This window comes from Danio rerio, chromosome 24 (assembly GCF_049306965.1).
Source record: "Danio rerio strain Tuebingen ecotype United States chromosome 24, GRCz12tu, whole genome shotgun sequence".
In the NCBI taxonomy this organism is placed as follows: domain Eukaryota; kingdom Metazoa; phylum Chordata; class Actinopteri; order Cypriniformes; family Danionidae; genus Danio; species Danio rerio.
The window spans coordinates 28,858,109-28,875,734 of NC_133199.1; the positions used below are offsets into that span (position 1 = coordinate 28,858,109).

The window sequence follows — 17,626 nt, forward strand, 5'->3', positions numbered from 1 at the left end:
GTGCAGTGTGACAACAGCTGCAATGAGCGTCAATCCAAGAACCAATACGAGCAACAAATTTGATGACACAATCAGACAACTCAAATGACTGCAGGGAAATGTCAAAACTGTTTTTTTCCCTCCTGGTTTAATTATTGAGGCACACTGTTTTTTTATTTCCAATCATATGTTTTTTCTTCTGTCAAATAAAAATATTAGGCTACATCAGATTGATCGCTCCTTTTATCTGTCATTTAGATGAACTGTTTTAGATTACCGACTTGAAACACTGAATGTGAGTACAAAACAAACCCCTGTGCAATATATCTGAGTAAATTTAACAGTCACTTGTAATAATTTAACAGGCACTATAGCCTCTGCTGAATAACAGCCTCGCCCATGTCCTAATGCCCATCCAAACACATGACTAAAGCCCTGCTCACACTGTGGGATTTCAGTCAAAATTTAGTCATCTGAGACAAATTTGGCAAACTCTAAAAGATTCCTAAATTCCTGAAATCTTCAATAGTTTATTTAACATGTTCATCAGGGTTCTTACACCTTTTCTAACTTCAAATTCCAGCACTTTTCAAGCACTTTCAAGGTGCGTTTATATGCTTTCCAACACCAAACAACCATGGTAAACATACATTTATATATGTTGTATGTAATTTTTCATATTTAAATCCATTGTGCTATGTTGAAAAACACAGTAAGACATTTTAACTTACATTGTTGAATACTTTGGAGCCTAGATTTATTGGGATAGTTCACCTAAAAATTGTAAAAAAAAAAAAATCAAATAAAAAAGTTCAGTTATGAAGTATATTTTCAAGTCAAATATGCATTCTGTGTGAATGTCTCCTAAATCTGTGCATGCGGTGAACATTTCATTTTGCAATGAAAACTGATCCCATGGCAACAATTGTATGCACCAGCACAAATGCTTACAATTTCAGGCGCATATGCAACCAAAACAGTTGCAGTTGCGAGCCCTGCAATTTTACATTCAAGTAGGTTCAAGCACTTTGTCAATAATCCAAGCACTTTTCTAACCTTATATTAAAAATCATGTAATTTAAGGATTTCCAGCACCCGTACGAACCCTGGTTCATAGACAGGCGCTTAATGGCCGTTGTGTTCAGATTTTTACCTCCGATGATGTTCTGGTAGATTTATAAGATTTCAGACACCTTCACTGTGAAAACAGCTGCAACGAGCGTCAAACCAAGAACCAATAGGAGCAACAAATCTGATGATGTAATTAATGCAAAAACTTCAAACCACTACTGAGAAATGTCAAAGTTTTTTCTTCCTGGTTTTATTTTTGAAACATGCTTTGTGCAAAATTGCCATTACAGATTGTTTATGTTTGCTTTGAGGAATCAATCCAGAATGCGGGATTGTGAAAATGTCATGGATAGATGACATCAAACTCAGGTGAATTTTGCCGTTTGACAAGCTGCAATCATTTAAGAATATTAAAATAAAAATTGCACAAAGTGAGCCAGGCTTAAAACCTAAGACTAGGATAATGAAAGTAAAATAAACAAATAATATGAAGTCATGCCATAAAATGCTTATTTCTGTTTGATAAATTGGTAAGAATATATAACAAATTGATTGACTTTTTGACTGTGACACCAGTTTAATTCAATACCTGCTCTCGTAATCTTTTTTCTTTACAATTATGCTCTGGACTCCCATAAGAAAATAATAATTTAATTATACAAACATTAAAGACAAAAATGTTTAAAGCATCGCCATGTCTAATTTAAACATATTGTGAGAAGCTAAGACTAACGGGGAATAAAAATCTCAAACCTGACTAAATTTAACTTGTAAATGAATGCTTTTCAAAAACAAACAAACAGAAAAGATATCAGCATGAGCTTCGCCAAAAGGAGTTTGAAAATATTGGCAAAAATATAATATTGTTAATATATTTAACAAGGACCAAATAATAGAAAGTCCTTTTTATTTCTGAAGTATACAAGTGTTTTATTATAACCTCTTTGTTAGTTCTCTGAAATAACTACATATTTAAAAAACTATTCTGTGAATCATAGCATTACAATGAAATAAAATATCTCATGGCTAGGATAAAATGCCAGGATATCACCCCTGTGGTTGGAATAGGTGGTCCAGAGCATGACTGTTTTGGACTCTGGTTAAAAGTACACATGTAGTGTGAGGGCAAAACTGAGTGTAAAACTGAAGACAACACTTTTAGGGACTGTCCAATATGGATTTCGAACTCATTCTCACTTTGTCAATCAACGGGAACAGTCATAGTTTATCAAAGAAGTAAACTCCTCACTGCACTTCAGCTGCCACCTCTCAGATCTCCTAATACGTGCAGCACGATGACTTAAAAATGTCTGAGCGACTGAAGTAAAGCAATATATTCTGCTGCATGTCCCTGCGTCCCAAATGACTCAAAATAATACACCACCAGCACAAGCATTACATTTTTGGCTGCAGTTTAATTAGTACACACCAGTGTTACTAATAACAAGAGTTTCTAAAATTCTAAAATGAGAGCTTTAATAGCTTGGTTAGAAAGTACATTTGAGCCAATATACCAGGGGTGCCCAAACCTTTTCTTTAACCGAGGCTCATTCTGAATACATATCGCTATACAGTACATGTTTCTGGAGAGTGGCAAATACATCCAAAGCGCTACGTTTTTTGCAGTTTTTGTATTTGCGAATCCACCAGAGCCTGCTATGTACGCTTTTTTAGATCTCAAAACTCTCTTGAGAGTGCCATTTACACCTTATGTTCTTGTGGAAATCCATCAGAGGCCTCTGTCCAATGACTGTCTACTGACTGAATGACTTCCTGACTGACTGACTGATCAACTGACCCACCCTCCTCCTTCCCTAAACCCAACCAATAGTGTTTTCAAAAGCACAGACTGACCTGCCCACCCACTTCCCTAAACCCAACTGAGAGTTTTTAAAAGTAATCTAGAAAAAAATAGCCCTTGTCAGATTTTTACTACATTTTCAGATTTTACCACATTCTTACCCTGTTATTTACTTGTTTATTTTATTTCTTGGCTTCTGCTTTTGTCTTACCTGCTATCTGAAATCTTTCTTCGCAGTCAACTCCACTTTGTGTCTCAAGTACACCAATGTACATGACGAGCTAACTGGACAAACTGGTAACAGCGGGAAAGCCGTCCATATAGAACTAAGTGGTAAGCCTAAAAAGGAACGGTGTCAAACCACCCCGTAGCATTGGTTTTAAAGGCGAAAAGCTGCCATACGTACTTCTGGCTACATAATTTGTGATCTCCAGAAATGTAGGTACATTTTCAGAATAAGCCTGTTTTGCTTTTCTTATAAAGCGCCAAAAACCAAACTTGATTAAGGGTTTGTGGGCCGAAAACATACAAAACTGAATATATCGCACCAAATTTGCCATGGGTAATTTCCTCATTTTTAATCGCAAATATTTAATAATTACTAGACAATGTTGCTTTAAATCATATTAACTAATGCACTATATATATATATATATATATATATATATATATATATATATATATATATATATATATATATATATATATATATATATATATATATATATATATACATTTTATGATGAACTTACTAAAGTAAAAACATAAACAATGCCATTTATAAAACAATGGGGTTCAAGGCTGAAAACACTGGTCGACCTGCTCCTGCCTTTTGCCTTGATTTGCTTGCCGAAGTCTTGTGCATTGCTTTTTGTCAAGTGACAGTTTTTACTTCAAATGTCTGATTCATTAACAACATTTAATTGAAACATTTAATTTCAGCTGGCTTTTTTTGTAGCTCAGCAATAAAACAAAGGGTTATGTTAAAATTAAAATAACTACCAAAGGTTACCATAGGGCCCTACTGTGGGCATCTCTGCTATATACTAGTTATAATGCTATATGCTATAAAACTAAGACACCATATAACCATGCATATTTGTGGTTTTCCCTATTGGGAAGAGGTAAAATTTGTTGATCATCAGTTGGCACCATTTACCCTTTAGATAGGCCTGTGCCAAAAAAAAGTTTAATTTCTGGATTTTATATGGAGCATAACAGCAAATTAAAATGTGTGCATGTGTTTATGCGAGTTTGTGAGGGTGACCTTAACGCACTTACCTCATGTCTGAAAAATCAAAATATGCATTTTAGCTCTTAGAACTACATGGAGTAAACAAAAACAAAGACTGTGTTTTTATGCACAATCAAATGTGGTTATAATGGAAGTCAATGGGGTAAAAACAGCCACCAACAGTAAATTATGGGGAAAATATGAAAATCTAACAATGCATCAAAAGCCAAGACTGTGATAAAAGACTAAAAAAAAATCTAGTCCACAATTACTTTTTATATTGAAAATACGTAATTTTGTGTGTTTTTTCACCAAATAACTGACATCATTTGTGAACATGGCAAGTAAAAAAATCCAGTAGTTAAAATCCAGTAGTTTTCTAAACAATTTAATAGTTTTGATCAGGTTGATTAACAGATCTATGGAAAAAAAAGTTGAAAAAAAAAAACATTTATCTGATGTATTTTTACAGCCGTTTAATTCAGCAGATGTTTTCATCCTGAATATAACTAAAGGGTACATTTGAACAGTGCACAAGGGTTAATATATGACATTTCTCACAAGTAGCCTTTTTAATGTTTAAATATAAACAAATGAAAAGAATTAAACAAACACACAAAAACTGAAAAGAATAAGATGAAACTATAAAGAAAAACTGATATTACTGCTCTCTGCAACAAGTTGCAAATCATTTCTGTGGATATCCACAAATAGTAATGGATGCTATTCATAGCTCATAAAAGTAATAGTGCTTTTTAATATACAGTACATACATATTTGCCTCTCTATTCATTAAAAGCTTCAATGTCCACTAAATCAATTACCGCCACGAGCAGGAAACCACAGCTAATTGAATAACATGCGATCTTAACTATTCTATTTCAGGACGAAGCGTTAATGGCTGCGTTCCACAAAAGCGAACCTCACAGCACCCGACGTCTGCTTTTAGCTCTCTAATCCAATTTTGAAATATAAATTAAGTTGAAGGTGTCATTTGCATAACAGGATGTCTTGCGTGCACGTAATCTAAATTATTTATGGCAAACCAGAGTGCTGCTGGATTTTGAGCAGTTCGGAAGCTTTCTTGCTCAATGGCACTGACGGTTCAGCAAGCCGTGGCGGCATGTCTCAGCCAGGAGTATTACACCTTACATTAATCACTGCCAGCGACTGATCTGGAATATTTGGAGCCAAAATATCGCAGGTGACAAGGAAGTGCGGCGCCAACAACACTTGCTAAGTGACAGTCAATAGAATAATTGCCTCATTCTGCAAGCGATTTAACCGACTTTTGAACTCTGACTGGTTTTGACCGTGTATTTCATGCAACTGACAGTTGTTCCTAGGGATTCTTTCAACTTGCTATTTACAGTAGCACATTATATGGTTTACATGCATGCAGGTGCTTGCCTGACATGACGGAGAGCACAGAGCAATTGAAAAAGGTCAGGTTTGTCACATGGCATTGCATTTGCAGGAGTGTCGCCGGTCCATGCAGCCAAACTCCAGCTGTGTGGGAGTTTTGTGAAAAATATGCTGTTTAATTAGCTCGGTAAGCATGTTAAAATAGATCATTCTTGCCGTGAAGGGTTATACTTCTTTGGGCTCAATTCCCTAGGGGCTTCTGCCTTAAAATTAGCCGCTGATGAGGTATCAACAGAGTCTTTCACACTTTGAGATTTTTTTTCTCCCTGATATTAGTCACTTTGAAGTCACCACATAAATTAACAGATGGTCTACCAAGTGTTTGAAATACTGCACTTTTTCAATCCTCAAAAGGTTGTTCATACATGAAAAGAGTTTTTTCTTTCGGTAAGATTGCAATGACTTGATGAAAAGTCGCAATCAAACTGTCTCCGTACTTGATGCAACTTTGCACAAATTTAGATGTGGAGTGTAGGGTGAACGTCACTTTGTGAGCGGCCCCTCGGGATATGAGAAATGCTGTAATGGCCTCAGAACATCTCTCAAAAGGCTAATTTGTCACTTGTCAAATGTAGATTTGGTGCGAGGTAATTTCTTTCAGATTTGCCTGTTCCCAGCGGTCTTACTCTGTCACTTTGCATAGTGTCAGAAGAGGGTGTGCTGACGACCAATTAGATGTTTAAAACTCTCAAACCACCCCCACCATCAAACCTCACATATAGATCTGCTGAGTTAAAATGACATCTTTGCATGATTGCGCATAACTCCATTGTGATCTCCTTGGCCACTATCTAGACACTAACCATTGTGTTGGATATTAAGAGGCTGCAACCTAAATGGTTGATGACTTCTTTTGAGGTACACAGAAAATGTTCTTCCAATTTTTGAGGATAATTTAGACTGAAATGGGATCAATTCAATTTAAGTGAGAATAACCATGGTAGTCATATTGAAGAGTGGAACCAATGCACATGTAACCTGTGGCTCCCAAATCAGGACGTAGTGGTGGTCATCTGTGTCTATGACGTTTCAAGAAGATTAACACCTAAGTTGAATTTGTAATGAGATAAGTCTTTAAAGGAATGCATTTTCTTGGTCATGGAAGGATTTTGTGTTTGATTGCAGGTACTGGTATTTGGTATGTATTTTTGGTATGGGGTTTGAGTGTTTAGTTTCTCCTGGAGCTTTTATTGCGTGTGTGCGCATGTACATGTGTTTGACAGGGGTGTGAGTGCAGGATATTATCACGTTTGTACATAAAATATTGAATGACGAGGGCTTGATATTTAGCTGGAGTGGTATTGATAGTAGTTTATGTTTTGAGTGCTGTGTGATTGATGCATTTATATTTAAAATATTCACTGTGTGGTGTATTACAACTCTAGGTTTGTTATGCGAAATGATGTGTTGCACAATTACGGTCGATACCCCCTTGTTAAATGCTTTGTGGTTGTCATTTTAGTTGCTTTAACCAATTATGCTAATTGTCTGCTAATATTGTTTATGTATGAATATTGTAAACATTTTATTCCCCAGCTGCTGCTCCCCTTCTCTGGAATTTTAATATTCGAGATTATTGTATAAAATAAAAGTAAAACTAGCATTTAAGTGAATTGAGTGTTTGAACTTTGCTTAGTTATTGTGGCCCAAAATAAACATGATTTTGTACAAAAGTATTCACCTGGCCACTTCAAATAGACCTGGGTTAAGTAGGATTTTGAAGGATGATAACTGATGGACACCATAAATTGTGATGCAGAAGATGAAAGATGGTCCAGACATGCATGTCAATTTTCAAGATTTAGTATTTTGGTTCCTTGTACCTGGCATCTCTTCGAAGATCTCCCTCGGGGGGTTAATCCCTTCCCAAAGATTAGGGAATAGGATTAACCTTTCAGGTTTTTTATAAGTCTTTATTGAACACATCCAAGTGAATTCCAATTTGCAAAGCAATTTTGTATTGACTCAATCAATTTGATTTAAAATGTTAAAATTGTAATCAAATTAGGGGCTTGAAACAGCCCCAAAGCCCCAATCAACTTCAAACGAAATCAAAGAACAAATTGAAGTTATATCATTTTCAAACAAAGTTCAAAACAGCTCACCAAATTGAATTTGTAGGAGTTTGTTTTATCTCTTTAACAACTGAGCTGCCATTGGTCTAAGGCGATCACGCATTTTGGTTGGGAGTGTTCTGGGACTCCGCCTCCTTTGACATACTTCATATCTCATATTCAAGGTGGTGAGACAGGACAACAACCTTCAAAACAACAACACCGATCATACAATATACTGGAGGGTCAGAAAAAAAAGCAGAGCTGGTACTGATGTATTCACATTTGGATGATTGTTCACTGAGGGATTTTAAAGACTTGGAGGGGTCACAAGAGACGAGAAGCACCACCTCATCATGCCACATCTAAACAGTTCTAAACATGGATTTCTATGAGTTTGCGCACACCCGCAGGCAGCACTATTCAGTGGCAAATTAAAACCAATGTAAAAATGTAACAAAAAATCCAAATCCAATTTTTGGGTTAAATTTTGTCATTAAATTTTAAAGCGTCTACAGTGGGGGACATAAGTATTAAGCACATTGTTGTGTCCTGGAAAAATTTAAATGAACTAAAGGAGCTGTTAGCATGGAATTTAACCAAATTTTGGTAAAAACCCAAACAATACAAAAGAAAAATGAGTTATGGTTAATAACAATGGAATAACACAAGGGAAAAGTACAGAACTACTGAAATGTATTTAATACTTTATGTAAACTGCTTTTTTTGGTGATGGCAGCTTAAAGACTCCTATCGTATGGAGAATAAAGTCACATGAATTGCTCCGCTGTGCTTTTTTTCACAGACTTCAGCAGAGTGTAGATATCTTGATGGTCTTTTGGGTCTCATCTATCAAATCTGATCTGTATTTTGTATTTTCTATTGATTTAAGTCAGGGGATTGGCTGGGCCATTCTACAGCTTTATCGTCTTTCACTGAGAGCATTTGAGGGTTTCCTCAGCTGCGTTTTTGTATCACTGTCTTGCTGAAATGTCCACCCTGGTTTCATTTTCATCATCCTGCCAATGTAGATGTTGGACTAAAGCAGCTACTATTAATTTACAATGACGAAGGGCAGAGGGTTGCTGAATAACTACTGAAAGATTTCAGCTGCTGTCTGGGCTTACACTGCCTTTCTACATCTTCATTTCTTCATGTGTTCAATGCTTTTTCCCTGTGTCATTTCATTTTATTACACATCACTTAAATTGTAAATTAATTCGTTTTGTTTTCTTTGGGTATATGGATTATTTATTTGGTTGTTACCAACATTTAAAATTTCAAGTCAACAGCAACTTGAGAAAAATGGTGACATGTTCAATACTTATTTCCATCACTGTATATGTTGCCCCAATTTGCGATGAAACTTATACACAGATCTGGCATGAAACTATGGGCTTGCAGGCTGATAAGTCCTCATCCAATCTACTTCCAACCACATCATCATCTGCATAGCACAGATTATAGGTTGCTATTGGTTCAGCAGCAGGTCAGCTTGCCCCTCAACATTCAAATACCTCAGCAAATTTCTTCTTATAAACACACTTTGTGTTCCAAATGGGAACAAAAATCTTCTTCTGAAGGGCACTTTGGACCGAGAACAATCACGGACACCATATTGAAGTGTTGTTCCAAACAAAGATGGTCAAAACAAGCTACTTCAAAGAGCACTTTGAAATGATGGATTTCAAAGTGTATAAGTGATGGACTTTCACTCCTATGATTTTTTTTTGCCGCATGTTCAATTTATGACAGACGTGCATTTAGGTTGCACAGCAGCTGCAAAAGGAGGGCATGCAAGCATCCTTCAGAGAGGTAAAATGATGGGACACACTGTATAGCCTCATGTACATAATAGACATGTGCACACAATGACCACTTTAAGTCCGCAATACAGCTAGTGCACATGAATTGTGCCATTAGGGATTGGGAGTTGAGTTGGGAGTTGGGAGCAGGTTTAAATTAGCATCACTGACTCAATGAATCATTCATATATGGTAATGAGATATAAATGACTCCCTAACTGAACTTCATCACTTAATTCAAAATGATTAAAATTATAAATAATATGCAATTAATAATAACTACCAAATATTATGTGTGATTCTTTGTCAAAGTGTATAAGAGCAAATACTACAATGTTTGAGTTCTTTTTCTAACCAAACCAGAGGAAATTTTCATTAAAGTCCACATGAACCAGAAGCCGTAAACTTTTTTTTTTTTTGTATTGTGACGCAGTTCCTAAATATTATATATATATAAGGATATATATAGAACATAATAAGAATAGATATAGGATATAAATATAAATTATTAAAATATTATAAAACATATTATTTTCTAGCCTACAAATATAAAAAAATTACTGCTTTTATGCCTTCTTCATCTCGGGAGGCTTTTTCAGTTCATTCACAACAGTTTGCTTTTGTATAATGTTATTATTATTAGCAGTATTATTTATTATATCCATTAAAAACAAGCTTAGATTTGTCCACCTGTCAGGTTTTAAACCATATGGGGCACAGCATGTGTTTTAGGATATAACTCAGGTTTTTGAGCACATTTTGTTATTATTGTTCATTTATTCGTTTGCTGGAAATTAGAATTGAATTTAAAAATAGTTTTGAAACGAATATTTGCGCTTAACAAACGCAATTAATTATTTTTAGACTAATTGATGTCTGTGCCTTAAGGTTTCCCTTTCCAAGAGCGAAAGTGAAAGTAGATCGATTATCTCTCAATCTCACGCAGTAGATGCTCTGTTTAACAGTTTTCTGTTAAAAAACGGTTAACTGTTCACTCTTTGCAAGTAAAATGCTCAATTTTCCACTTAGACTTACTTTACGTCATGTAAATAGCAAATGCGCTTATGACGCGACGCAGCTGGCTCTTAAAGGGAATGGGAGATGAGACTCTGATTGGTTTATTCTCAAAACACACCAGTAACTCATTAAGAAAATAAACTCAACCCTTTTAGACCATTCGCCAAGGTGCAAAGCGGATTTTTTCTTTAAATTAGCAAAAATGCGTTCTGAAACGCCCTGAAAGCGTTCGCGCCCTGCGTTTTTTGCTCTGCGCATGGACCATCAAAATAGAGCTCATAGTGTTGTCAAAACTGACAGTAGGGTATATGCCGAGCTAGTGTTGTTCCCATACTGATAAACTTCCGGTGACCTGTTATTGTGAATTTTTTCCATTTTATACAGTTCCTTTTACAGCATTGATGTTGTAATGTAATTAAAATACAATCAGTTAAATAGACTTTGGCATTTATTTAGTTGCTAAACCAAAAAAAAAAAAACGAGAAAAAAAGTTGTTTACTCACATGTGCCTGTCAGAATTGGCAATATATGTATAAATAAATGGCAAAATGGCAAATAAATGTTTGTATTATAAAGACATGGGAGGGGAAAATATAATTTAATGCAGTGCTTTTTGTACAATCTGAGAGCCACTTTATATCGAATATCACTCATCCAGTGGAGATTGCTGAATTTTAAAGAAAACAGACCTTAAACATGCAGATTTTTGCATTGGTATACAATTCACTGGTAGCTCTCAACCCAGGTTACTGGCAAATTAAAAGTCCTATTAGCATGCTTCGGCATATACCCTGTTGGAGGGGTGTGGTTAAGTATGTTAGCCATGCCCAGTGTTGGGCAATAACACTAGTACCAAAGTCCTTTTAAGGCAAGTCATTTCACTCGGCAGCCAATTTTGAAACACCTCTCGGGCAGTATGCTCAGGCATTCTGTTTGAATGGTGAAACATCAAATTCTCTAAAACTGCTTGCCAAGCTTACAATTAAATTACAGATTAGGAATCATCAATAAAATTAAACAATTGTCCCTTTAGTTTAATTTCTAAACGTCCAAATCACACAAAATCTGAGAAACTAATGTCTGGTCGGGTTCCCTCCCCTGGAGTATCGTCAGTCTATAGCAATCACTGATTAGCTCCTGTACAAGAAGGCGGGCTTTATTCAAAATATAGCGATCAATGATTGGCTCCTGTACTAGTAGGTGGGGCTTTATTTACCATATTGACCGTTATACATTTCCCCATTCAAAGAGATATGAGTGTCATTTCTTGTGTATTCTATAGTTTTGCTAGTACTAACGGCATTACTTTTGACAGTAACTAATGCTGTAATGCATTATTTTTTAAATAGATAAAATCTGTTACCATTATAATATGATGCGTTTGTCCGTTACTTGGTATATGATTTAATTTTGGCTGCAATCTAGCCTACATCTTCCTGCTTACAGCGGCGTTACATTGTAAGATTGGTGGATGCCAACCTACAACTGTAACGGCTGTGAGGTGTGCGTGCGGTCAGCGGAGGTCCATGATGTGGTGCTAGGCAAAAGTATAATCAGCCAAGAAGACATGTCACGTATGAGGCGCCAGACTAGACTAAAGTCAAGTCAAAGCAAAGAGACCGGGTGTGAGCGAGAGAGACCAAATGCGCGTGAGGTAGCCCGATTTTGCGCACCTGAGAGGCCGAAAGATTAATAATGTTACTATTATTAATACTATGTTAATGTTTGTTGTTTCAAATAAATAAGCACACGTTTGTTATCTGTATAACAAAATTGATTAATTTAGGAGACATATTGAAACATTTTTGTCATATTTCAGATCAGGTTATTTAAATGTATAGTGTTGCATTGCTCTGAAAAATGCTGTGATTTAATTTATTATTGTTTTACATATTTTTTTTTATACAAACGCAGATTTTGCAATTTAATTATACACGGTTTACTTTCCATAAGTTGCTGACATACTACATTTAATTTGTGGCGAGTTTGAAAATTGCTCACGTATTTCATTTTTGTGCAACTGCTATGTTTCTGTTTTGCTTAGAATGCAACACTTCATGTCTGTCTATAACAGCAGTTTTTTGGTGCCAAGTTTTACCAAACTGATTCTAAATGATAATTCAGATTATTTATTTATTTCATAAGGGTTTTATGTTTGTTATATATTGTTGCTATTTTCATACTCAAGCTGTGAAGGAACATGCTCAAGGGTTAAATACAAACTTTTATGACGCAAAAGCAACTTTAGTTTTTGCTTTTTTGTTTCTGAATAAATTTTTCAGCTGGTTTATAACCTTGTGATGTTTTCATTTTTGAACTGCTTAAATAAATTAGTGTTTAAAAATTACTTTTTTAAAGTCTGTCTTGTGTTTAAGTTGTGAGAATGGAAATTAATTAAAACTGTGAAACTGATCAACATTGTATTCTCCATGCAGCACTTAAGTGACGTTATAAGGGCATTAATGGGTGCATTAAAATTGTTCTGTGAAAAAGTTACTCAAAAAGGACTTTTAACAGTAATGCATTACTTTTTTGTTGTAAGTAATCCATAAAGTAATTGAGTTACTTTTTGAATAAAGTAATTGTGCTAGTTACTTTTTTCAGTGTGCACTGAACACTGGCCACGCCCAATACCTCAGACAAATGTAATCTGAGAATGTAACTGAAAACAAAAAGGAATTCAGATTTTAATTCAAGATTACAAGAGCAAACTCTTTTTTTTTTTTTTCAATTTATCTGTGTCTGTTAATAAGTTCACCACAAAACCACAGTGCGAGTTATTTCAGTGATTTCAGGTGTACTTTTCAAACATAATAACATATGGTGAGATGTTTATGGCACAAACATGTACTTTCACACGAACATCTGGATCATAACTGGTTGGTTAGCAGCATGGGTCATTTAGCCCTGTATTGTAGATACTATAACTACTGCATTGTTTGATTAAATTTTATTGGCCAATTTACAACCTGATCATACTCTAATTAAACAGCAATAATTACGAGAGCTTATGACCTCCTGTCTGGATCTTTGGTTCAGCACGTTCGGCACTTGAAAGGGAATCTCTGTGGGCTCTGTTCCCAGAGGCAAACGTCGAATATTTGCATGCATGATATTTCCATTTTGTCTTGCACTCTGGCTGAGATTATGAGAATATAAAAAGAGCCTCAAGCTTTTTGACAAGCTTGGGTAATAATAGTCTGATTTCTCAGCTTTATTGACACTATGGAGATTAGTCACAGTGTTTGAGAACAGAGAAAAAAAAAAGTGGGGGGAAAAAAGTGAAAATTTGTCTCGTGGCTAAAATATTGAGCTTGGTGAATGATGTCACTGTTTTTTAATGAGGCCTTGAATGGCAGAGGGGTTAGGGATGACCTCTGTGATTAATGCGGCTTGGCTTTATAGTTAGTCCAGGCCACAGCATGGAAGCGCATGACCTCCTGCTGTAGCAACGTCCAAGATGGATGAAAAAAAAAATGTTCGAAAAACCTTGGAATGCAATTTCAAGGACACACGCTTGCATGCTGGGATTTTCTAGGACACCAGCCAGATCGTGCAGAATGTTAGCCATGGCAAATGTGGCCAGAGTCTGATTCCATCTAGCATCTGATGATGTGAGAAGAAGCAGGTGCTGTAATGCCTTATGAAAAAACATCACGTCACCTATCATTCAGAGAATACTGGAGCTATGAGTTGTAGCTAGTTTTCACTGGAAAACTACATTTTCATTCTTTTTTTTTTTCAGCTTAGTCTCTATTTCAGAGCTCGCCACAGTAGAATAAACCACCAACTATTCCAGCATACGTTTTATGCAGGGGATTCCCTTCCAGCTGCAACACAGTACTGGAAAATATCCAGTAATATCCAATAAATATACTTGTTCACAAACTCATACACTACGGACAATTTAGCTCGCCCAATTCACCCACAGTATAGTGCATGTGGGAAACCCACACCAACACGGGGAGAACATGCAAACTCCACATAGAAACACCAACTGGCTCAGCATAGACTCAAACGGTGACCTTCTTGCTGTGAGGTGACAGTGCTAACCACCGTGCCACCCAGGAAAACTACTTATCATTCATTAATTTTCTTTTCGGCTTAGTCCCTTTATTAATCTGGGGTCATTACAGCGGAATGAACCGCCAACTTATCCAGCATATGTTTTACACAGTGGATACCATTCACACACACTCATTCACACACACACACACACACTACGGACAATTTAGCCAACCCAATTCACCTGTACCGCATGTCTTTGAACTGTGGGGGAAACTGGAGCACATGCAAACTCCACACTGACCCAGCCGAGGCTTGAACCAGTGACCTTCTTGCTGTGAGGCGACAGCACTACCTACTATTCTTATACTATGGCCAAACAGAGAGGGCCCTATCATACAGCCAGCGCAATATGGCGCAAGACGTGTTAGGCATGATTTGTTGCTATTTTCAGACCAGCGCAACCCTAATTTTCCCATTTTGTGCCACGTTGTTTATATAGCAAAACCATTTGCACCGCTTTGTAGACTCATAAGTGTGCTGGTCTATAATGGAGGTGGGTAAAGGTACATTGTTAGTGCGTTGACATTTTTGAAAATCTAAAATAGACTGCACCACTGACCAACTAAAAGCTTGTCTAAAGTCCAGCACAGAGTTTCTTTATCCACAAAAGTAAAGGAGTAAAGAGTATAAGTAAAGTACAAAGAAAGTAAAGAGGCCAAATGGAGGAGGCTCATTCTTTATCCTCGCGCAATCAGTCTATTTAACTGTTTATTGGCGAGGAAAGCATTCAGCTTGTCTATTTAGTTTTTTCCACTTACAAAGTCCGCCATGTAAATAGCAAATGCGCCATGGCGTAACGCAACTAACTTTTAAAGGGAATGGGTGATGAGACTCTGATTGGCTTAATGCACATTATGCTCAAAACACACCCATAACTCATTAAGAGAGTTAGCACAACCCTGTTCGACCATGCGCAGTTGCTCAAACCCTATTTTTCCGTCCTTAAAATAGCAAGAGTGGATTCAGACATGCCCTTAATGCTTTTGCGCCATGCACTTTAGACTTTGCGCCTGGATCATTAAAAATACAGCCCAGCATGTGAGAATGTTTAAAAATCCTATCCCAAACGTATGATCTTAGAGAAATCAAAAGTATTATTTTTAAATGGGAAGTTTTAGAAAATAGTTTTGACTGGATTCATTAAAAAATGCTTTTACAGCAAAAAAAATGTACAGACAGTAAATGCATGGTGTTTTATCTTGATACAAGTTGATATTATTGAGAGAAATAAACATTTATAACAATAATTTCTTTTGCTGTGCACAATCAGAGTTAACTTGACCTTTCAATCCATTTTTATGTTTTGTTCAATAAATATGAGCAGAACAAGCTTCAGGATAAAGGCTTTGTATTTTTCAACAGACTTTGTATAACATTCTTACATAAATTGCTGCATTCAGTTCAATGCAACAATACATTTATGAGTAATTTGCTCAAAAATGCATTCTGGTCATATTTGATAGCCCTGTTTTGTAATGTGAGTATTAAAAGCATTATTTCTATGACAGTACAAACATGAGATGCACTGATTCAGAGGGAAATCACGATCTGTGGATTTCCTGACACAGTTTTTCCCCACCATGCGAGTCCATCTAATTGGATGTCCCAGGCCAAGTGGGTCTGTTTCATTTACATAACGCTGGGCTAAAAATACGAGAACACATCCAACTGAGCATCTTTCGCTATACGGTCACTCGGATTAAGTCAGACGGGCATGAAATCATTGCCCTTTTGTTTGCTTCCCTTCTCTGCCCATCATGCCCTCTGTTTATGACAGGTCAACAGCAATCTCCATGAGAAGTGAAGAGTCACCCCAACAACCGAGCTTTACCTCCTATTTAGAAGATATCGGTCCCTAGCATTTCATGGTTCATGGATCACTGAAGGTGCAACAGTCAGAAAGTGTTACAGATCCCTCTGATCACTCCCACCACCGACACCATGATTGCGTGACCTTCAGGTACATGTTGCTTTCTCAAAACCGACCATGCTCTGCTGGGGAAATACATGACTTAACAGGTTAGTTCAAGCAAAATAAAAATCCAGTCATCATTTATTCAGCTTCAAACAATTCCAAACCTAAGAAATTGGTTTGTATTTAAAACACAAATGAAGATATTTTGGGATTTCTGTCATTGTCCCTCTAATGAAAGTCTTTTCACTTTACACTTCATAAACTGTTGGGCTGTCCAATTCTGGAAAAATCTGATATTGTGATATTTTGTTTTTCTATGAAAAAATATATCGCAATTAGGCTTCTGCTGGTATCAGTTTTCTTGCGATTAACTGCTGAAGCTTTTATCACAGTATTTGGTATGATGAAGATACTGATCCAAGCTGCAAAAGCATTACTTTAACAGGTCACTCAGCATATACTTTTTATAATGTTAACAATGTTTCACAATTCCTTTTTTTAGATTATAAACATCTCTATTTAGTTGGGAGTGCAGTGCACTATTCTGAATGGATAGTACTTAAATGTGCAGTATGTAGGGCTACAACTAAGAATTATTTTAATAATTGATTAACCCGTCGATTAATTTTTCAATTAATCGATGAATCGGATAAAAAAGAACATTCATTTACAACCGTTTATTCAAAAAAGCACATCCCTGAGCTGTTACAATAATAATAATAATAATAATAATTAAAAACTAAGTAGTTTTGTCCTGTTTTCAATCCAAATATCCAAATATTTTTAAATCAAGATACATACTAGACACATGAAAAAGCATAAGAAAGTATGTCTTGTTAAAAACTCAAAATTAAGTGATTGCTTAAAACAAGTTATTAACAAATTATTTGCGAATTGGGTAAGAAAAATAATCTTAATAAGATATAATCTTAAACAGAAGTTTTAACAGTTCACATAAACGTGTAAGTGATGGTGATCTATAACATGAGATGGTCGTCACCATGTTTACTTGCGGCTGCAAGTTTGCCTCATTTATACTAAGTAGGATTCTGTAGTGTTATACCCACCTGTTGAACTCCCTTCCTCCTTGTCCCTGTCTATGAGGCGGCGAACTCTGTATCAGTGCGCGAGAGAGACCGTGTTCACTCCGCTCCTGGCTGAACTAAAGTGTTTTTTAATAATCAAACGTCTCCGTGTCGCGCGACACAACAAATCGATTATGAAATTCATGCCAACGCTTTTAGTAATCAATTTTTA

At 36.1% G+C, this 17,626-nt stretch overlaps 2 long non-coding RNA genes across 2 annotated transcripts in view; both read right to left on the reverse strand.

Moving 5' to 3' along the window:
- LOC141380706 (uncharacterized) overlaps positions 1-17,626 on the reverse strand; it is a 64,053-nt gene that overhangs the window by 41,952 nt on the left and 4,475 nt on the right. The gene's annotated exons all lie outside the window — the stretch shown is intronic.
- Positions 10,765-13,843, reverse strand: LOC141380707 (uncharacterized). Its single transcript, XR_012399404.1, has 4 exons — positions 12,136-13,843; positions 11,954-12,059; positions 11,573-11,710; positions 10,765-11,523 (listed from the first exon to the last, which is right to left on the reverse strand). It is a non-coding gene; the product is annotated as an uncharacterized lncRNA (long non-coding RNA).